The sequence below is a fragment of the Bombus fervidus genome, chromosome 15 (genome assembly GCF_041682495.2).
Source record: "Bombus fervidus isolate BK054 chromosome 15, iyBomFerv1, whole genome shotgun sequence".
Classification (NCBI taxonomy): domain Eukaryota; kingdom Metazoa; phylum Arthropoda; class Insecta; order Hymenoptera; family Apidae; genus Bombus; species Bombus fervidus.
In genome coordinates this window covers 447,183-472,056 of record NC_091531.1, presented here as the reverse complement: position 1 = coordinate 472,056, position 24,874 = coordinate 447,183, and the positions used below count along the sequence as shown (strand labels likewise).

General features: G+C 36.3%; 1 long non-coding RNA gene across 1 annotated transcript in view; it reads left to right on the top strand.

Annotated features, from left to right (window-relative positions):
- Nucleotides 1–24,412, top strand: part of LOC139995189 (uncharacterized) — a 71,399-nt gene extending 46,987 nt beyond the window's left edge. Inside the window, exons 2-3 of the long non-coding RNA XR_011801904.1 lie at nucleotides 22,883–23,911; nucleotides 23,990–24,412. This is a non-coding gene — a long non-coding RNA (uncharacterized lncRNA). The remainder of the gene's footprint in view (nucleotides 1–22,882; nucleotides 23,912–23,989) is intronic.
- Nucleotides 24,413–24,874: the final 462 nt, after the last annotated feature.

Here is a 24,874-nt window from a genome sequence, read left to right as displayed (position 1 = left end):
TGAGATCTCTATTTATAACGCGCCGCCTGCGTGTAGAAAAGAGTGAAAATCACCGTGGTCTTGTCGCGGCTAGCGGTCAAACTCTGATTTGAAATTGTTTGTATCGTGCATCCCAACTATTAACGCCAATCGTCGCAACCGTGGGTTCGCTGGTTGATCGCGCCATATTCTTTAGCGAATGTTTTCCTATTTTTCTTTGGGTAACTAATTAGTTACCCGATTTTATTTATTTCTTTTTTGGAATTATTTGGTATATAGTTTACATAAAAATAACATATTTAACTCCCCTGATTATCTGGCGCACGCGTAACATTCACGTACCGTTACATGCGTTGCCATTCCACACTATTCGTATCCTTCCTTTTATACCATTACTTGAATATAGAATTATAGAGAACGTTTAAGAATACAGAAATATAGAAAATATAAAGATATAAAAATAAAAAGATACAAAACTATCAAAATTACAGAAACTCTGATTAAACATTAGTACTTATATTCTACACTCGTTTTGTATTACATATACATATTTTATATTATATACATGAACCAAAATAGAATGTATAAAGTATATTTTATATAACATGTTTCATATCTGACTCTTTTCTTAATCATCACATTTGTTCACAGACATTTTCCTTTCACAATTTCCACAGACTTTTCTTCTGAACCTTTACCCAGCTCCATATCATTTTTTATTTTCCTCTTTTTCTTTTCTCCCCCTCATATGAGGCATGATCAAAAAGATCGTTGAATTTTTTTCTTATTTGAGAAAATATTTATTTGTTCGTCTGTATTTAAGTTGTTCCCCTTGAATATAATATATTTTTGCCAGCGTGTCTTCCGGTCATTAACACATTTCTGAAAGCACTTTCTTCTATAGTGCATGCTAATCAATAAGTTTTAGAGTTGGTATTTATTGATTCACTCAGATTAGATTTGTATATTCTATATTTCACCATCGAGTACAAACATGCGAACACACTGGATGGCCGACGTCTAAAATAAAAGAGCGTCGTTAGAAGTCGTACCAACTTAGCTTGTAGGAACTACAAGATGATCATACTAACCCACTATATGCTCCCCTTTGATCATAGTTTCTACAGGCCCCATAGCTTTGGTAAAACGCTGAGTCTTAATCTTATTTAAACCTTTGGTGAGAATATCTACAATATTCTCAGAACTCGGCATGTAGACATAATCTAGTATTTCTTTTGACACGCAATTCTTAACGTAAAAATAACGCGCGTGAACGTGTTTAGGCCTTTCAGCGACTATCTCGTCCTTGGACCATAAAATGGCTCCAATATTACCACAGAAGATTTTGCATGGGCGAGGACATTGTGATAGTTGACCCAACTCCCTTAACAGCAAGGATATACACACAGTTTCTCTTGCTGCCTGTTGCATCGCTATAAACTCTGCCTCACACGTCGACTGAGATATTATTGGTTGTTTCTTCGACAACCAAGATATTGCACCACCAGCAAGTATGAAGACATATCCACTCCTAGATTTTCTATCTACAACACAGTCCGCAAAGTCAGAATCGCAAAACACCTTCAAAGGTTGCCCCGTTTTTTGATATATTAGCCCTCAAGTCTTTGGTTTTAAGCAGATACCTAAGAATTTGCTTCACTGCTCTTCAATCAGACACAGTCGGATGTGCACATTTTTGGCTTAATTTTCCTATTGCACATGCGAAATCAGGACGGCTTACAGTAACGGTACACATTATGTGTCCAACAGCCTGTTTATACAACTTATTATCAAAAGATTCGTCGCATTCAATGTCGAACCCAGCTTCGCGATCCTTAGCTAATGGCGTTGATACTCCAGTTTAACGAGTAATATCAAACATATTCAGTATTCGACTTATTTGCACAGATTGACCAAACACAATGGTAGTGCTGTTTAGTTTACTCAAATGAGCGGACAAGAATTGAGTATCAGCACCTAGCATCTTAACATTTAATTTCTCCTTAATACTAATTTTGAATACTTTTATCATAGTCCTTTGTTCCAACCACAAGAATGTCATTCACATACATAGCTACAATCAGATCTTTGGATGCATTCACATACACACACGGATCACTCACACAGGGGTTCAGGTTCATACCCTTCAAAATGTTATTAATGTGTTTGAACCACATTCTCTCAGCTTGCTTCAATCCATACAGGCTCTTTTTAAGTTTGCACATATATAGAGTCTTGTACTTTCCTGGAACTTAAGATAATTCAGGTTGCTCCATGTATATGCCCTCATCCAAAGGGCTGTTCAGGTATGCACACTCTAGATATTGATGTTCATAGTCCCACTCATTCTCGGCACATAGAGCAAGCAAAATTCTTAGAGTCCTGCGTTTCACAATTGGACTGAAGGTCTCTGAGTAGTCTACTCCAGGTCTTTGCCAGAATCCCCGATCTACAAGCCTAGCCTTATATCTATCAGGATCCCTTTTTATGGCAAAGACCCACTTACAGTCAATAAGATTTTTATTTAATGGCCTTTGCACTATGTCCCACACATCTTTATTCGCCAGACCCACCATCTTTATTCGCCCATACATCTAATTCCTTCGCTATTGCATCGGAAATTTTTTGTATCTTGTTTTATTTTCTGGCAGATAGGTACAGTACATTTTATATGCATTGAACAAGGTGCAGTTTATCAGAAAAATGCTAATTTTTTGGACCACTTTGAAGTTTTTCGTAAAATACTGCTGTTCGCCAAATATTGATCTGCACGATCTACCTTTTTCATGTGCTTATTGTATTATAATGTGCACGTAGGTTTAACGATAATTTGGTGACCTAATATCAGATTCACTATCTTCTGATACAGTATCATTTTCCAAGTCACCACAATTTGATTCACAACGACTCGGACAATCAGATAAAGTAACCGCGTATAATTCATTGAAAAATTTTTCATTGGTATGTTGCGTCATCGTTGAAATTTTTTTTTTTTTATAACAAAGGACGCAACTTGACGGGTCTTATAAGCGAGAGACACAGCTTGAGGACCATCAATTGCACTGTATGATCTCCAACAGCGCACTGAGAAAACGACGTTGATGCAGAAAAAAGCGGATCACGAGTTTACTCGTGGCCGGTTGGCGGCTACGTTTGGCCACGAAAACACGAGTAAACTCGTAACCGGTCTACAATGTGTTAATATATTGGTATATCTTGGAAAATAATTTAATATTAATGTTAAGGTTATAGGATGGATGTGGAATTAAAGAAACGCGTGGGTAAATTGTAAGGTATTGAAAATATATAATTTATTGTGAAAGTATAAAGTGTGTGGAATATATGTAAGCTGGTCCAGATCCGCACGCTAGCAATGTTACCCTGAGACTAAAAGAACGCCGAAAAAAAAACGTCGCACGTGTGCCGCTTATCGTCTGTCGTCGACGCATTCTTTTGTCTATGCGCTATCGATGACATCGGCGCTTTGTGAAAGCCGAAGACCAGATGTAGAGTTTTCTCAGAAGTATCGATCACTTCAACACCCTCCCTAAAACTCTACATCCTCACATACAATTATCTCTTTGTGAATATTTGAAGCTTAATTTCGACAATGCCTTTCTCTTTACCATTCAAATTAATTTATTACTAAAAATACTACGAGAATACTTAGTAGATCATGTAGAGTTTTTCTTTTTCTTTTACAAGTAATAACCACTTCGATACCCTCCCTAAAAACTCTACATTTCTACAAACAATTACCTCTTAATATCCCTTTTATTTTTCAGGCCTAATTTCTGTCTCAAATATTCAAATCTTGGTTTTGGCAACGCCTTTGTACATATATCTGCTAGTTGGTCTTCGCTTGTTACATACGTTACATTAATTTCGCCTCTATTGTATAAATCTCGCAAGAAATGATATCTTACATCAATATGCTTACTTCTTTGATGGAATTCTGGATTTTTAATTAACTTCACAGCACTAGTATTGTCTACATATAGCATATACTTAAGGATGTCTATTTTACATTCAGGAAATATTTTTTTCAACCACATAATTTCTTTCGCTCCTGAGGCTGCACTGACATACTCAGCTTCGGTCGTAGATAAAGCTATACATTGTTGTCGCTTACATTGCCATGTAATGGCTGCATTCGCATACTTACATACAACGCCTGATGTTGACTTTCTTGTTTCTTTGTCGCCTGCATAGTCAGCATCGCTGAAGGTTTCGAGACTGCCTGCTTTTGTATATAAGAGTCCCATGTCTGCGGTCCCTTTTATGTAGCGTAAAATTCGTTTGACTAATTGCCACTGATGCTTATTTGGATTTTCTAAATGTCTCGACGCTATATTTATTGCAAAGCTAATATCTGGCCTACTTACGGTTTGTAAAAACATTAAGTTTTCCTACAGCTTCTCTGTATGGTGCGTTACAATCATTATCGCCTATGTTACTTTCATTCCAATTAGTCTCGATAGGTGTAGAAACACTGTTTGCCTCATTCATATTAAATTTTTCTAATATGCTTTCGATATACCTGCTCTGATGAATGAATATTGAACCATCTTCTAGTCTATCAATTTCAAATCCAAGAAACCTCTTTACTACTTTCGAACTCGTAATTTTGAATTCCTTATTTAAATTGTTGAAAAATTTATCGATTAGAGATTCGTCTGAAGCTGCTATCAGTCCATCGTCTACGTATATGGTCATCAACATTAATTTGTCATCTTCTGTATAAATATAAAAGCAAGGATCTGCGTTACTCTGATAAAATTTTAAACCTGAAATAAATTTTGTGAAACGTTCCGTCCAACATCTTGGAGACTGCTTTAAGCCATATAGGCTTTTTAGCAATTTACAAACGCGATTTGTACCATCATCAAAACCTTTAGGTTGTTTCATATAGATGTCTTCTTTCAGACTTCCATATAAAAATGCGGTTTTAATGTCAAACTGTCCAAGGTATAAATTATTTTTGGCAGCAATACTGAGCATTAATCTAATTGTGTCAAACCGAGCAACGGGACTATAGGTTTCCTTATAATCTATGCCTTCTTTCTGTGAACACCCTTTAATCACAAATCGCGCTTTGTATCGTTCCGAATTGTCCGGATTTTGCTTTACCGTTAAAACCCACCTATTACTAAGTGTCTTTTGATCTTTTGGTTTTTCTACAAGGATCCACGTCTTATTTTCCTGGTGCGATTTCATTTCATTATGCATAGCCGCTTTCCATAATTCTTTCTTTTCGGATCTCATCGCTTCGTTAAAATCTACCGGTAGTTTTTCCGCTACGTACATTGTTGGACTACCATAAAAATCGGTTCGTTTGATCTTATCTCTATCTCTCAATTGTCTCACATTCTCGTTGGTTACATGAAGTTGTTTTTCATGTTCACTCTCTGCGCTTTCATACGTACATGCTCTATCGCTCTGCGTACACACATCTTCGCGCTCGACAATTTTCGGTAAACTTATATTAACGAATTTTGCAGTTTCTAGTTCGGGCATAAATATTACATCACGGCTTAATATTACATTTCTTACGGTCGGCACGTATACTCGATACCCTCGTCCGTCATCTAGATAGCCTACCAAATATCCTTTGTTAGCCTTTTTGTCAAGTTTACTTCTCTTTTCTTCAGGTGTGTGTGTAAAGCACTCAGTACCGAAAACTCTAAACTTTTCTACATCTGGCGATTTCCCGTACCACAATTCATATGGTGTTTTATTGTCTTGTCCTGTTGGCCCTGTCTTATTTATGACATGCACTGCTGTGTTCATGGCTTCGGCCCATAAAAACAGCGGTAGATTTGGTTTCGAATGTAGCATTGACCGGCCTGCCTCTACTATTGTTCTATTTCCTCTTTCTGCGATGCCATTCTGTTCAGGAGTGTATGGGACGTTAACCGTGTGCCTAATTCCCTGGTTTCTTAAAAATTCTTTAACCTCTTTATTTTTGAATTCTTTCCCTCCATCACTATGAATTTCTTTGATCTTACTGTTGAATTGGTTTTCGACTTCTAAACAAAAAATTTTTAGCTTTTCGATTACTTCTGACTTACGTCGTAAGAAGTAAATCTTCGTGAATTTCGAAAAATCGTCTTTAAATATAAGAAAATACAATTTCTTTCCTAATGACTCGAGTTCCATAGGTCCACATACATCCGTATAAATAATCTCGCGAGGTTTAGTCGCACGCTTGATTTTCTCATGAAAACTCGATCTATGATGTTTCCCGTATGCGCAACCTTCACAGAAAAAGCTACTATCCTCTACCACTTTTATATTTGAATTTCTTAAAAATTCCTTAACGTGTCTGATGTTTTGATGACATAGTCGTTCGTGCCATAATTGCAACGTATTCGCGTTTGACTCCGCTCTATTGCTAAGATTGCAAACTGACGGTATGATAACTCGCATATCGACCTTATATAAATTTCCGATAACCGAACCTCTTGCTATTACTTTCCGGTTTTGTAAAAATATACAATTTTGCCCTTCCTTTGAAATACAGAAGTCTATACCCCTCCTTGCGACAGATCTTATGGAAAACAAATTTCTTTTCATACCTGGTACGTATAATACATCGTTCATTGTACATGCTACCCATTTTCCGTCCACAAAAGTCTCTACTTTGATTTTTCCTTTGCCGCTGCATCCATGAACGTACCATCGCCGATCTCTATCTTCACCGTGTTGTCGAATTTTTCGAGGACGCTGAACCATTCTTGTCGTCCTGTCATGTGATCCGTAGCTCCTGAGTCGATTATCCAAAGATCATGGTTTGCCGCATGCATCGTTGAGGTGCTTCCTAATAGACCAATTCTGCTGTGATCTCGATTTCGATTTCTGGGTTCCTGGTTGTCTCTACTGTTGTTTCCTTTATTTTGAAAGCAATTCTTGCTGATGTGGCCTTTTCTTTTACATATAAAGCATCTAAAACAATCTCTTTTTAGATGTCCGACTTTTCCACAGTTGAAACAGCTTGGTCCTTGTTTCTCATATTCGGTTTTATTTGATCGTTTTTGCTGTTCCCTTTTACAATTATTACTTTTTGTTACCAGCGCCACCGATGTTTCCTGGTCGTCTTTCTTCCATCTGGTTTCTTCTTCCATCAGTCTGGTACTAAGCTTGTGTAGGGTTTTCTTTTCTTCTTCCACTGAATCCCACGCACTGTGAAAATGGTCAAATTTGCTTGGTAACGCCGATAAAATGCGTGTTATCAGCGTTCTCTCGGCCACTTCACCTCCAAGGGCTTTCATCTTCGCCGCGATCAGTTCCAACTTCGACAAGTTGTGGGACACATTTTCAGATTCTTCCCATTTAAAATTGAAGAACTGCTTCTGGACAATATTTAAATTTTCATTTGATTTCATATCATATGCTGAATTTAATTTTTTCCACATTTCATGTGCTGTTGTGCAGCATAAAAGAAGATCCAACGGTTTCCTTCCTACCGAGGTCACAATTAATTTCCTCGCTAACCGATCTGCCTTCAAAAATCTTTCACGGGCGATTCCCTTTTCCGCACTGTTACCTGGATGACACAGATTCCCTTCACACACGTTGATCAGGTTGTCATTTTCCTCTAAAAGTGTACGCATAATAAAACGCCACTGGAGCCAGTTTTCTTCGCCACGTAACATCTCGATTTTCGCACTTGCTGATTCTATTTTAGCACTATCTCTTACTTTACCAAGCACAACACCCTAACACTTTATTCACTTCGCGTTGCTACCTTACAATCTACAGCCCTGGGCCCATAACCTGTTAAGGTTATAGGATGGATGTGGAATTAAAGAAACGCGTGGGTAAATTGTAAGGTATTGAAAATATATAATTTATTGTGAAAGTATAAAGTGTGGAATATATGTAAGCTGGTCCAGATCCGCACGCTAGTGTAACATCAACTACACCTCGATCTACATCAAAGACCGGGCCGCGCTTCGGAACCGCTGATGATAGAAATAAAGATGCGGCCGCACTCGGCGACAGTGTATGTCGGCGAGGCGAAGTGCTCAATGAACCTTCAATATCCCAACGGTCCTTTTGCCGAATATTCGAGAACGGCTAAAAAACGCGTGGATAGTGGGGATATTGAGGGATGACAAAGAAAGAAACAAATCAGTTTTTAAAGGCGGAATTGTAAGAGCTTCAGTCTTAAAAAGTCGCTCCTAGAGTTCGGAAGTCAAGTGTAAATCAAGTGTGAAGAAATAAATTCTGTCTTTTTTATGTTTTTTTATTATTTTTTGTGTTTTTTTATTATTTTACGTGACATTTTGGCGATCCTGCCAGGATCCATCAGCTTCAAGTAAACGAAACTACGCATTTCGGGCTACGGTCAACCTTGAAGATTGAGGATCAACGAACCACTCCAACAGAGGAAACACTTTTGACGTTTTGACAAAGGAACACCGCAACGGAACCTTTCCTACGGGTTAAACGATCAAGGTGAGGAAACTCTGCATTCTTTTACCAAATATAGAACGAGAAGAGACATTCAAGCACAAATAATACAATCAGTATAATAATGGCAACGTCACGAAAGGATAAAATCGAGACTGTTAACGCCGCTTCAACTAGTAGTGGGATAGACCCAACAGTTAGGGCTATATTAGATGCAATACAGAAACAAAATGAAACTTTCACTCAACAAATCAATACACTCACACTACGTATTGACGAAACTCAACGCGCAGCAAACGAAGAGAACAAAAAACTCGCAGCAGAGATCGCATTAGTAGGAAAGAGTTTAACAAAAATACGTATGGGAGATGTATCAGAAGCCAATTCGCTAATGACCGCAGACGAAACAACCCACACTGCTAAAGACCAATCACCCCTTCGAGGACCTCCTCAGATGCCACCTCAGCTATCCGAAGACAGAGCTTTTACTCGACGTTTTACACAACCAGAGCTTAAAGCTAAAGACGCATTAAAGTGCATCCCACAACTTAACGGCGAAGACGATATAGGAGTAGAAGAATTTATTAAGGAAGTTAGAGAGATGAGGGTAATGTGTACTGAACAACATTTATTATTAAAAATGATTAAGATAGAGAAAATTTCGGGAAAAGCAGCTACGGCAATACGTAACGTACACATATCAGAATACGCACATTTATACCAAGCATTACGACAGAACGTAGCAACTCAAGCTTCGGTTCGGGAACACCAAGACCAATTACGAGAGGTTAGACAAGGATTTAACGAAAGCGTACAAAGCTATATTATTCGTTTTAGAAAATCTTTTAACAAATTACAGTATAGTGTTACCAATGAATACCCGGACGAAATAACCAGACGTGCCATGAGCGACAGAATTTTAAAAGATTCGGTAACAGATTTCATTCGAGGATTAAAAACAGAAATAGGACAAGTTCTACTTGCCAATCCGCCGTACAACGTTATCGAAGCCGAGAAACGCGCCGCCGACATTGAAAGATATTTTCGTGAAGACAGAACGCGCAAGCAACAGACTGCTCGTCTCAATAATGGACCACAGTATAAACCACGACCAATAACGAACTCTACGTCCACACCTCTCAAAGCGATTGAATATACCCCCGCACAGCGACCAAGAACTGCGTTTCAACAAATCGAACGCTCACCATTAGCAGAACGAGCCCAACTACGATGCTTCAAATGTAAACGCCTTGGACACACGTCAAACCAATGTTCAAATTTTCGAACACCAGGCCTACAACAACGAGCACCTCCAATCAACAACATCGAAATGGAAATAAAAGAATTAGAATCAACGCAACTACAGGAGAACTCCCAACAGTGCTCCTTGGACCAGTTGGAGAACCAAAACGGAGACTTCTTGTCGACACAGGAGCAGGAATTAATCTACTTAAGCGAAAATGGGTATCAAGAACAGAACCAACACCTATAACGAAATTCGCGATGGGACATTCTAAATTCAAAACTTCAGAACGCGTTATTATAAATCTGTTTGGCAAAAAGGATACGACCATATTACCTGGGCAAACCATATCAAAAACAGTGTACCTAGAAGGAAAACCAACTTCAGTATGCTTTATCAATGGTGGACGATCTTCATAACTGTAGTATATTTAGCCAACACGCAAACAGAAATTCTACCGTTAAAACAAAAAAAAAAAAAATACTTAACGACATATATTTATATAGCGATACCAGAAAAGCCAATTGACCTGGAAATGATCTGCAGAAGTACTAAGATTTTGGAGGACCAAAATCAATCTAAGGAGGGGGGTATGTAACATCAACTACACCTCGATCTACATCAAAGACCGGGCCGCGCTTCGGAACCGCTGATGATAGAAATAAAGATGCGGCCGCACTCGGCGACAGTGTATGTCGGCGAGGCGAAGTGCTCAATGAACCTTCAATATCCCAACGGTCCTTTTGCCGAATATTCGAGAACGGCTAAAAAACGCGTGGATAGTGGGGATATTGAGGGATGACAAAGAAAGAAACAAATCAGTTTTTAAAGGCGGAATTGTAAGAGCTTCAGTCTTAAAAAGTCGCTCCTAGAGTTCGGAAGTCAAGTGTAAATCAAGTGTGAAGAAATAAATTCTGTCTTTTTTATGTTTTTTTATTATTTTTTGTGTTTTTTTATTATTTTACGTGACACTAGCAATGTTACCCTGAGACTAAAAGAACGCCGAAAAAAAACGTCGCACGTGTGCCGCTTATCGTCTGTCGTCGACGCATTCTTTTGTCTATGCGCTATCGATGACATCGGCGCTTTGTGAAAGCCGAAGACCAGATGTAGAGTTTTCTCAGAAGTATCGATCACTTCAACAATTAATTTACTCTTTTGCGCGTTTGAACCTGAAAATCGGATGAAAGAAGAAGCTTTATAAAGGTTGTTCTCATAATACAATGTTTTTTAGGACCATCTTACATGACAAAACATTTTTGTACATTTTATTTGTATTGAATTTTATGAACAATAATTTTCTAAATAAACTATTGGAAAGCACGCACAAGCATTTAATCTCACACGTTTTTTTCTTCATCACTATTTTTTCGTAGCGTACATTTATATTTCTTTTAAACTTTATGGTACACGGACGAAATAAACGACAGTATGCAAGTTATATCCTTCAGTTTCGCAGTTGGGCGTGTATGCAACAATTATGAAAATTCTCTGTGTCATAGCTCTCCTTTGTACAAAAATTGTAATATGTAAGGAAAACAATCATTTCTAGACACATTCATAGTGCAAGCAGGAATAAACCTGTTGTGGCATAGCTCTCTCTTGCAGTGGGCCCTTTAATTTTCTGTAATGATAGGGATGGATTTTATCCTATTTGTTCATTTATTCTCTTATGTAATTCAATGACGGATAACGGTAGAGAATCATAAGAATGTATTTATATACTTTTCTCTCTAATATTGCCCATAGATTTTCAATTGGAATGAGATGGGAATTTTGGACAGGTCATTTCAAAACAGACAATTTTTGTGTGTCTAGTCAATTCTTTACACTTTTAGCGGTATGTTTGGAGTCTTGATCGTGTTATAATACAATGCTCTCTTCAGAATACAGTATATTTTCAACAGTACCTAGTAATCCTGTAGCATCGTTATCAACGGAGGTTACGAGGAAGCGAAGCTGCTAACATATAGTTGTGTTCTAGCAGAGTGGCGTTTCAGTCGATTGTCCCTGTCTTGTCTCAGCATCCGGATATCGCCTGCGGCCTTTTCTTCCTTTCTCCTTCTGCCCTTCGTTTTCTTCATTTCCTTCTCAACCGCTACCTCTCCTTCTTCGTCTTATTCTCCTGTTAAGTACAACAACCGAGAATGGCGATGCAGTAAAGTCAAGTAAATGTGTATACTTGGAGCGGATGCTTTTGTGCAGCGGGATCGCGATTGTGTGTAGTATATCATTTCTGTAACAATCTGATTGGTGGTTTTTGGAATTTTGTACACGTTAAGACTTGAACCCTTTCGGCGTTCAAGGCGAAAGTAGTTAACGGCGGATTCGAAAGGAAAATAATTGTCACCCGCCGTATATCGCTATGATAAGTCGACAACCTGTCGGTGAAGTTTTATCTGTCGAAAACTACCGAGTCCAATTTAAGTTGATAGTATCGCAGATATACGAACGTGGCCGTCAACTTTTAAATGTTAAAAAGGAGACGCAACGAGATAGATGACTGCAATATAAGAAATGTGGTAAAACTTTGGAGAATGACTTACTGCCGAAAAGTTTTGAAATCGCAAATTCAACCGAAATTTAATATTCTTAACAATATCGATTTTTCTTTTTCCTGTTCCTTCCCTCCGCGGTCTGCGAAGCATAATGCGGTAACGTCTATTGCGATATTTGCTGTTGATGGCTTCCTATAATACGGTACGTGAATGCAGAATGAAAAACATCTGCAATACTACATGAACGCTTGACTCGAATTCGAAAAAGATAAATACTCCCCTGGTTTCATCAAATGAAACATTCCTAAAAGTCTAATTTATTCGGAACGAACCGCAGGAGGACACCTAATAGAATCTAATAGATCGGTGGCCTTTCGATATGGCGGATCCAAGCAAGGATCTCATTTTCAGGCATTTAGATGTATCAGAAAACCGGATTCATTCTACGATGATCAGCATGTCCTAGACATTGGTACCACGGAGGTTGATGTATAAAACCCACGAAAGGAAATGTTTCCTTCCGTCGTCTACCGTTGGCTTGGATTTGCGGGAGAAGTGTTTTGGTCCTAAGATGACCGATAGATGCACTGTGCCCTCCCGGCAAGTGAGCTGATCACATATCAGGTTTGGAAGACTAGGGCTAAGACTTCACCACCAATTAGTTGAGAACCAAGAACCAACCATCAGAATGTCGAAAAGGAAAACGAACCTCAAACAGAGAACCTAATCTCTGTAGTGCAAATAAAGAACATAAGGAAAAGAGAAGGAAGAGAGACAGAGGGAAGGAAGCATAGAAACCAAATCAAGCGGAAGATCCGCTCAAAAAAGAGATGAAAATGATAATGAGGAAGACAATTTAGAATATTATTGTATTATTTCTTGTGATGTCTATTCCAAATCATAGCTCAGAGAAGAAAGCTTAAAAAAGAGCAAAAGAAAAAAGAAAAATGAAGTCTCATACGTTTATCCAAACTGTGATCTTGATCAGACGTGTGATGATTTTTGAATTCGTTTCTCTAGAAGCCTCAATAGAAGGCGCAAGGAAACTCAATTGTTCACTTAGACTGATCAAACTTGTGGATATTTTGCAAAATTCTCTCTTAAAAAGCATGATGTCAATCTGAAAAATTCATTTTTCAAGTCAAGTTAATTGAATTCGAATGAGAGAAGAATACAACAACAAGAAAGAAGAATACACCATAGATTACCTAGATTTGGTGTTTACGATTCGGGACAAGAAATAGCTATTATAATTACAATTACAACTTACTCTCGCACATTAAATAAAATTCCATTTAAGGTTGTATGGAGCCCTAATGGTCCACATAATCTAAGGATTGAATAAATAAAAAATGAAGTTATAATAAAAAAAAATTTCACCATAAAGTAGTCACAGTTATGAATAAAGGTTACTGTTTCGTCGGATATATTTTCCATGAGATATTGCATGACATCTTAGGATCAGTAATAATATGAAAAAGAAGAAGTATCTGAAACTTAATGAAACTAAATGAAAAGTGATTTTGATACGGAGCAGGTAATTTCGAATAGCTGTATTCCAATTTATCTTCATTTTATACTTCACAAATTAAAAAAGCAAATGCATAATAAAATTATTTTCTCTTATCATCTATTCAGGCAAAACATGAAAATACAGTATATAAACATGGAATAACAATATAGGAACAGTTATGTTAGGTAAATATCAATTCTGAGTCTTGAAACAGAGTCTTTACAGTACAGATGCAACTTCCGAAATCATAACCAGCACATTCACAGTGTGTTGATATTTCACACATGAAACACTACACCCATTCTTCTCTTGTTTTGTCTTCGCTGTAGTTCACATTGTAGAAGAGACACACAGCATCCTCATTTTAGCTTTTCCTGTTGCCACAAATGTTGATTCTATTTTATCCGATTAATCACAGGGACATGATCACGATTAATGTTGGAGTCTGAAGATTCACTATTCGAAACATTTTTCCTTTCTCTTTTTCTTATTGTCTTACTTTTGTCTTTTCCTATTCCTTGGTTTTCTCCTACTTTTTTATTTTTCTCCTATTCTGTATTATCTCAAGCTCGTTTCTGTAAGAAGAACCTTAAATTGTTGCAGATATCGCTGGCTTTCGTCATCTATCGGAAGTTTGCTTTCTTGTGTTTGTTAAAGAAGAAATATTCAAAATCATGTTATTACATAGGTTTGGGTTTTGATACATTAATTGATTCACACAACATGGTTTTGTATGCTCTGTATTTCACCACCTTGTACAGCTATTACACACACTGGATACTAAGATAAAAACCGTGGCGGACGGGGGAAAAAATAAAAGAGAACCGCAAGCAGTTGTACCAACTCTGGATGTAGAAACCAGTGATCATACCAACATGACATTTATCTCAACAAATCATACAACGAATTTCTATGTGAAGATGTATCCCTTCTTAAAAGCCATTTCGTTACATATGCTGCTCTTTCCTTCTTTGGTTTCTTCGCTAATAATGCTAAAGTGCACAAAGCTTTCTTCTTACTCGACATTATTGAATGAACGCTAACTCGAAACTGAATGTATCGTCAATAAATACTAGTGGTATGGACGATATATATTGTTTATATTGTCAATATTTATTAGCAAAACACAATGATATGAGAATCTTGAAATATTGACAATATTATCGATCGTCTGAGAGCATCCTGAAGAGAGAGATGCCGAATTATTCCATCAGCTCAAACCGACGTGACGTTGGCCATTATCCATGAAACAAAAGTATTGTTACGCTTTGGAATACTCCAAGTTACATTCCTATTCGATATTCCGAATTAGCAACATGGCATTAAAAGCTAGAATTTGTTGGTGTCATATTTTGTATTTTCGAAGTTAACGTAAAATTGACACGAGATCATAGAATTAATATGCAAGTGGGTAGAGTAAATGACTTATTCTAAAATTTTGACATGTATATTTTAATCACGATTCCAACGATTGGATACTTATTGGAAAGCTTGTTTGAACGTTTTTTCACTCTTTTGGATTGAGTTGGAAATGCAGAAATTACGATTCGTTCACAAATGCCGTTGAACAGCTACTATTTGCGATGTTACAAATTGGATGATGTTAATAGCTTTTTAGATACTTCAGTATTTCGAGTTATTAACAATACTCCAAAATATCCTGTATTTGCTCTATTCATTTCCGGATTCGTTTCAAATTTTGTCAATCTAATGACGATAGTCGTGTTTGATTAGGTACTAATGATGTTTTAAAATGTTTTGTGTAATATGCAGGCTGATATCGATCTGAAGATATAAGAAAAAGGTGTGCGAATTTACATGAAAAAATACATCGAAAATGTAGTGATACGTTTTTTTACAAAGTTTCATTTTCGAATAAATCAATTTTGAAGATTCGGCGGGTACGTGTAGGTATCATCTTGTACACTACACATACAACGTTTTTAACACTAGGTTTACGGGCCTTTCTTATATACCTATCTCTACGAGCACCCGTCAAATTGACGGGTAAATAAAAATACGCATTTTCTTTAAAAAGTCGATTTATTCAAATTAAGTCTGAATTGAACAATATTAGGCTTCACGTTTAAATATATTATTAATAAGTAAAAAGTCTTTCTTTAAAAATTATCACGGAAATGATAACAATAATATTAACGGTATAGGGCAATCATATTTATTGAGCACATTTTTTACAAATATACTGAATTTTGTTTATGTACTTTCCACATACGATCTACAACAATTATTGCTTCTATCTTTTTTGCAGTAGCTCACTTGACAACTTTTTCGCACTTCTGACGTTGAAGGTGACAGAAATGAAGCGTCTGATCGTTGGCAAATGTTCTCCTTGTTTTCTTCAGCTAATTCCTCGTCTAAACAAAGTATGTACCTCTTTCTGGATATTTTCGATCCGGTGTACTCTTTACATAATATCCACGCGTTTATCGCGTAAAAAAATTCAACAATTGACTAAAATAAAAAAAACTTGTCGATTTCCGAACAGGAGATCGAGTTCTTTATTTTCACTCAATTTATACAATAAAATAGTATTTGCGGTTCGCGAAGATAGACTTTTTAATATTCAGGCTAGTACGGATTTATTCAGACTGACTTGGATGATTTTGAGTATTGAGGGAGTATTTATATTCTTTATTCGTTGGAGTGGGAGGAGGCTTTGGTTGTACTTATTATATATTTCTAAGAACGGCTAGAGTGACCGAATGCCACCCAGACGGCTGAGAACGAATGCTAAGCGGACGGTCACACGTGATAAGACCCCTGCTTTCAGTTTTATTCACTGTGTCCCGTCAATTGCAATTTCAATTTCACTCATTACATTTTGGGATGTGCTTGGAATGCTCGTCCTTTCATCCTCGAAGTCAGAACTAGAAAGAATACGCATCCTTTTCTTGTTACGACACACTTTCAGGAATTTTTCTTCTTCATTACCCGAAGATCTTTCCATCTTCCCACTTTCAATATATTCAGAACTTTCACTGTCAGCTTTGCTTTGGCCTAATTCATACTGATCTCCTTCGGAGCTATCCTCAGAACAATCTACATTGATGTTGACAATTTTGTTCGATATCTTATTATATCTCCTGGATTTACACATGATTGCTAGAAAAGGGAGATTGGTTAAAATAAGAAAATACTGTGCCTAAATTCAATTATCCTATCGAAAGTACTTATAATAAGCGGAGACAATAATGGGAAATGTCTACAATGTCTGAAACTTTTGCGCACTGTCTTTGAAAAACGGATTATTTATGAAATCGGTTAGCCCGTCAACTTGACCGGTTTCGTAGAGATACCTATATTATATACAAATTTCAAAAATTAAGAAGCTTAGGAAAAAATAATTGTGTGTATAAATTCTTTGGGTGAAATGATTAATTTACGATGCAAAATGGTTAAAATTAATACTATGGTTTTTGGCATATTTCATTTCGAAGATTGAAATCCGTCAAATTGACGAGTCCCGTAAACGTAGTCCGGTAAACGTAGTCCCGTAGTGTTGTTAAGAATGTCTGAACAATTCTGTCCACGTCAACAGGCGTGTTATTTATATATTATTACATAATATTACGTAATTTATTTTTATCCTTTTCGAGGAATTATCTTTTGTGGCTTATACTATACTCTGTGGCTTATACTCCTTTGTGGTTACTCTAGCTTTGTTCTCGTTATACATCGATTCTTGACCAAAGCTATATTTTTAAAATATTATTCTTAAATTTTTATAAAGATAAAACACGTTATGTTTACTAAATGAAGTCTCCGTACTTTTACTGAATGCTTCAGGAGTATGAAGGGAAAGCTGAGAGTTCCGAGACATAAAGCTTCGAAACCATTCATACGATGCTGTTTCATTCTTTATCCAATTTTGAGAAATATTTTTGTGATTTTCTTTAGTAAATAAAACTGCAAAATTTCTTGTTCGAATCGGTGAAAGATCATAATTAAAGTTTGTCGAAGCCAATCGATATTCTATAAATAACTTTTCTTCTTCGTTTATAAATATTTGTGATGTCATGAAACGATGTAATATTGGATAAAAAAGGATAAGAACTAAGTTTGAGTATCAAAACCTATATGTTTCATTTTAAACCTTCTTTCGTAAAATCATTAAAACTTTTTTGTACTTTTATTTATTTATTTAACTAACAATAAAATTTTTGGATACTGTTTCGTTCACTCGCGGAGAGACGCGTTTGCAAGAAAGCACGTTAACGGGAATTGTAAATTCTCGTTACGATTAGATAATCGACGCCGAGAAATGTCCGATCCTCTATTTCGGTTAGGATAACAAAGGTAATTAAATTGATTATGACACGGATATAACAAGTTATTAGTTCCAGTTTATTATAACCACTGATGTACAAACGAAATATGAGTTGATAGAAAATAATTGCAATTTCGAAGTTCGAGTAGAATAACGCAAGTTCAAATGGTGAAAGGTCGAAAACGGAAGAGCGACTTTAATTTCAATCGTCAGACCTCTCGAGATATATCGTTTGAATCTTCAAAAGAGACTGATTGCCCTTAGATCAATTCTTTGTCTTCTCGGGGAGACGATCCCCACTACGCTCGGATCACGCCACCGTTCGCGCCTATGATCACGTAGGTCACCTTCTTTGTTAGAATAAAATAACGGACCGAAATCGACGTTCCTGGAACTCGCTGCTTGGCGACAACTATGCGCCCGTCGATACATTGTATATTTTTCATCGGGCAGATAAGACGATCTGTCTGCGACGCTGGAGGACCGCGAGCAACGGTTACAAATACGATCTATACTAAGCCTCGTGGCGTAACAGCATCATACGTGACAAAACGAACTTTCCCGAATCTTTCCGTAGTAAACAATAAACTATTAGAAAACGAATTACTAGAGAGATGTTTGTTCGATCTGAAGCTGAAATTTGCTAAGATTTACGATGGATCCTTGAGGCTATTGAGGGTACGCCGTGATGATGTGCGTACATCTGGTTGCCAGCCTGCCCGCGATGTGTGGTGTCACGTAAAATAAAAAGAAATTTAAGAAAACAAGAAACTTTTTTTTTCTAGTTTGCAATACACTTCCGAGCTCTAGGCGTGACTGTTCAAGACTGACTTGGATGATTTTAGGGGGAGTATTTAAATTCTTTCATTCGTGGGAGTGGGAAAAGGCTTCTATCATATATTTCTGAGAACGGATAGAGTGACTGGATGTTATTCCGATGGTCACTCACGCTAAGGCGCTTGGAATTTCGCTATCTTGTCGCTTTGTTTAGTCGGATTTCGTCTGTGACAGTGGCCTGGTCGAGGTAGAGTGTCGCCAGACGTAACAGATACCGTTATCAATGCATGTAATTCGTATTGTTCGCTGACAGTGTATAGACAAAAACGGCCGTTATAAGTAAATAACCCGGAAGTGCAACAGTAGCTAAAAATTTGTAAATTTGGCAAGTAAGTAGGTTGTGAATGTAAGAGGTCAAACCAAAAAGCCTCTTTGTTTTCTTGCCACCCCCTCAATTGTAACAAGTTTACTTCGATTGTATCGTAATAATCAATGTCCTAGTTTTTAATGAGTAACAGCTCTTTGTAATCAGGATTCTTAGCAGCATAATCATTACAATCTAACGTGGGTGGCGGAGGGGGGTGTGTTCAATTCCAATGCAACTTGCAGAATGTACCGTTTACGTTTCAGGCATATTGTGTCAACCGATTTTATATATGATTGCACAGACTCATAATAAATCAAAATTGATGACAAAATTGTTCATACTTTTCTAAAGGTCGATCTCATTGACCGAACATTGGTAATCGAGAACTATTCAAGAACAGATTAACCAATGGAAATCTTCTATCGTTTCCAGTTCTTAAACACTATTTGGCTAATGGATTTCATAAAAGTTGACCGTGCGAATCATAAACTACAAGTCATAATTGCTTCCATATGTCCTGCGAGTATTTCCAAAATGTTTGGAAGTGCTAGTTGAATACTTCTGACTAATATCACGCTTCAATAACCATAAAACTAAAAATGTAACTAAAATAACTGTAACTAAAGAGAAACTAAGGAAGAAAAGTATATTGGATCATGATGATGTGCGAGATACTATTCTTGTATATAGAGAATAGTTCATTTTAATCTATAAAGCCAATTATATTCTCGAATTATTTATTGATTCAAAAATGTTTCAAACAGGATTTGTTTGGTTGAGAGTAATGTTGGATATTATTGAATAAATTTTCGGACAGTTTAAATAAAAAACAGAAACGAATTATTTGTTATTTGGACAAGTCTAAAGACAATGTTTGTTAATGTAATGAGATTAATTGTTATTTACAAATACAATTTTATTTTTTTTTTATTTATTTTTACATAAATATAACGTTTCAGTCAGAAAAATTACAACTTGTAATTTTTAATAATATTAGCTAAGAATAATATGAACTGTGATCTGTCTATTGAAAAATAACCATATTAATTATACGATTTTTTCATTGTACAAAATGTAACAGATAAGAAGACAGGTAAGATATTAAAAAGATAATATATAATAATATATATATACTACTGTCTTACATTATGCACATGTATATACATGTATATACATATGTATACAGTAGTACACACACACGCGCGCGCGCGCGCGCGCACACACACACGCACAAAACTACCGTACGCAATATACTAGTGGGAATCCTAACACTATGTACTTATACTATAAATCAATATTAATACATATTAATAGACATTGATACAGATACTAATACTATACGATATTAAACATCATCCTAATAATTTTACTTTTGACAAATAAATAATTAGTTTCGAGGTCAGGGATTTCCACTTTTTGCACTCTGCGCAGACGTTCCTGCCTAGTTACTTTTCAAAGATTCAATGTTTGTCCAGGCAAGCCACTGACGAAACGTTTCAATAAAAGCCCAATAATATGCATATAGTAAGTGGCACTAATATTCGGCAATGTATTATGACAGATATTATATTACTGTATCTACAGATACAATTTTGGTGGGTCAAATTGAAATTTTATTACTGTATCTACAGATATTTGTCCTACCAAAATTGTCCTCTTGGAACATCATTGTAATTCCAAATAATAAAGGAAATTATTACTTGCGGAAGTTGTAAGGTATAACGAATGAAGAATTTACCATTCGATTTATGTAATAGACGAAATTGCAATATATACTAGCCAGTACCGCTACCCACCGATGAATCAACAGAAGATACAACATTAATTTGAAGCTGTTATTCCAAGAAACAATTAGACCGTTCATTTCATCGTATAACTCCACTTTATGGATTGTATTGAAAATATCGGATGCCGATGACACTGAACATTGGCGCATGATAATTAATTTTCGTGCACTGAACGAAAAAACAAAGCAACAAGTATCCACTATCACAAATTACCGAAACTCTGGACCAACTAAGTGGTGTAAAGTATTTCTCAATTTTTGAGCTCGCAAATGAATTTCAACGTTACATATATCAAGTATTAATTCAATGAAATATAAATTGAAAATTATTTGAATGATATAATACTCTGCTCTTCATCTCTACAGAAAGTCAAAATTTAAAGATTGTTGTATCACCTAAAAAATCACGGATTTACTTTCCCCACCAATATAAGTGAATTTCTGTGTAAAGAAATTACATACTTAAGGCATAATTTCTGCCGAAGTGTCAAACCAGGTCCAAGGAAACTTCACGCGGTAGAAAATTTTCTTACTCCAAAGTCAGAATCCAACAATTCAGAATCCAAGGACATCTAACTTCTTAGGATTGACAAGTCACATATTATCGTCGTTATCAGAGACTACTTTGTTAACGCAAAATCGTTGATTCAGCTACTAAAAAATGAAATCCGTTTGAAATGGACTGCTGAACAATATAAGCATTTTGAAAATCTGCAAGACGAAGCCTGCATAAAATTAATACTACTTTCTCCAGATTTCAACCATCCATTATCATTACCGACGCTTTAGATCATACAAATATTGAGTGCAGTATTGAGCTAAGATGAAATTGGTTCCGATTTATCGGTTCCATATGGTTCTCGCAATTTATACCCAGCCGGAAAGAATTATTCAGCAACTGAGAAGGAATGCCTGGCTATGGTGTATGCTACGCAATATTTCCGACATTTTGTGTTCGTAAATTTGCACTCATCACCCACTATCGACCCTTAGTCTAACTATATTCAGACAAAGATCCCATTGCAAGATTGGTTAAATGAAAATTAATGTTGCTAGAGTACAAATGCAATATCGTACTCAAACCTCGAAAACGAAACAAGAACGCAATCGTGCTGTCTCGTAATTCAGTGGTCTTCTTTTAATCACTCGCAAAGATAATCAAGGACGGTTTACATAGTGCGTACGTCCTAGCAATTCGAATGAAGGACCAATTACAGCGCCACATCTATCCGTAGAAAGAGGAAAAGTTCACCAGGAAGCAACCAACAGAACAACGAAGGACGTTGGTGCACCGTTCCTCAAAACCACATGGAAGGCGATGTAAACTCATACGATATATTTACTCTAATAGCACATTCAACACTATCCAACAATCATCTCACGTTAAGTGTGAACAATAAATATAATACTACTAATTAACAAAGGGATCTAATAACGTTGGTCGAAGGAGAAACCGAAGAACTTACTTCACTTGAAAATCCCAACACATTGAGTGAAATAGAGAAATCACGCGATCAAAGCCTGCAATCTCGTCTATTTCCTCAGCCTATAAGAATATAGACTCCACAAATTCTGGAAAGCAGATGAACACAGTTGAGAAGTATTATTCCCGATTATTGAGAATCTGATACAGATATATCACTTTCCTAAGATTCTCAACCCGAGGAAGAAGAAGACAACTACGAGCCCTGTAAAATAAACATAACGGGAGAAATATTTATCGCTATAAAGGAAAAGTGCGATACATTTAATAAGTCCGCAAATTGCTACATAAAAGGTGCCAGGGAAAGAATTCTTGCTGATGTCAGTTACTTGGAAAAAAGTCACCTGCTAAGGAGAATTCGCAGGAAGGACTATAAATAATCATCACTACCATTCAGCCATTCAGAATTTTTTCCATGAATCTAAAATAAATTTGTCATAATATATATCTTTGAAGAACTGACGAAAGACGAAAATATCGTCATAGTACTACGAACATATTGTTCTCGTTTCCTTGAGTATAATTTTCAAGAGCCGTTATATTGTCATTGGGAAAGAACCAGAATCAACCCATCATTCAGAAATACTAAACTCTCATCTGAAAAATACTCAAAAACACCAACGTCGAAATTACTACTTCATATACGGAAACAAGTATAGCACCTCCGGAGGACATTCGAAAAGAGTTTATAGAAGAAACACATAGCAGTATACAAACGAATGACCAAAACCTACAGACATTTCAGAGTAAGATATTCATGGCAATTAAAAACGATATACAAGAATTAATCGGAAAATGCAAAAGCTGCGAGAAACTTTACAACTTAAAAAAATTAGTAGCAGCGAAAATTCCACAACTGATGTTTATTACAGACAATTTATAGTGGGACCTGCCACATACCGACAATACAAGACAACTTAACCAAAAACTGCATAGCTGTAGCGAGAGCGAACAACGGAGCCACGACAATAGCAGATGCCTTTGCGACGATTTTAATTCCCATCTTCGGAACATCACGCGCAATCAATTGATTGAAACAAACTTTACATAATGCGCCGGTATTAGTTTCTAGTGCGTTTTGATTAAATGTATTGCGCCCGTAAAAATAGACACAACAATACGACACAAATAATAGTAAATTTCAGACTAAATTTAAAAAGTAGTATTTGTAACATCGTTACTATTTCGCACTTTTCCATGTATGGAATTGACCGATATGTCTTTTAGGGAATTCGTATCATTGTTTTATATTATTATTATGTACATAACGTGTTACTATATTTACCCTTTTACTATTAGTTTACTATTATTCTATTAGATTGCGTTAGAATAAGAGGATGGTAAGCAGAATCTTGGTAATCTGTCGAGTAATGAATAAAGAATTAATTATAATATTATTTTTGAAAATAGATCTGAATTAATGTCAAGTCTCGTGGATATTTTTCATCGAGTCATGAATATTTGAAACACGTGCATTCTCGGTTCTCACACAGTCTGACAGGACGAAAGAAGGAAATTAGTGTATGAATGCGCGGTTCACTCACGATCGATGCAGGTAGAAAGTACTTACGGGGGAGAGTGTAAGGCGAGCGGAGAATGGTGGATAAGAATGGGAAACGGATCAGCCAAATGACTGGCAGTCAGAATAATAGGCCTGGTGAATTGTAAGTGCGCCGCTTTTTCATATCGAAAACAATGCACGTAGTAAAAGGGTAAATAGAGAAACGACCTTGTAAATGATTTTTTGTCGATTACACGTCTGTCACGTTTGTTTACGAGCAAGACTTCTATATGGGTGTCACGTTTAACCGCAGTTTCATACAAAAATCTGAACTTTAGAGCAAGTACGTTGTTGTGGAAGTAATGATAAGTAGACTGCGGATATTTGTGTAAATTCATATTTTTATAAATTGAAGAAATGAAATCTAAGTAGACGATTGTTTTATTGTAAATGTTATAACGAGTACTATATTTTGTATGTTTCATACTTTTTTTGGTCTAATACTTCATATATAAAACCTATACTACTTATTGTTATCTGTATTTATTTAATTAATATTTATTATTAATGTTTATAATAAAATAATTGTCCATATATGAAGCATAAAAGTTTCAGTAACTATATAGTACGTGACATTAGCATTATGTTAGGCATTATTTTTCATTAGTTTTGGATTCCCGTTTTCTCGCTTGCGTGAAGGAAAAGGATTAGACCCTTGCTTCGTTGGAATTGAAACTTAAATAACTCAGTTTAATATTCCTTTGAAATTACTTGACTTGTGACTTAGAGAGTACACATAGATACCCCGACCATTACATTAAACAATTGTACGTCCCTGTTTATAAAATATGTACGTTGTCATTTACTGTATAACATTTTGTTCAATATCCAGCTCAGCGATCTCACACCCACAATGATATACCTTTGCCACTCGAGGTATACCGATTAGTTGAACGTTATCAGTTTGCTACTAATATTTCTTGCTTTCTGTTCGTTAGCCATAAGCGCGCATCAATTCGTTCCC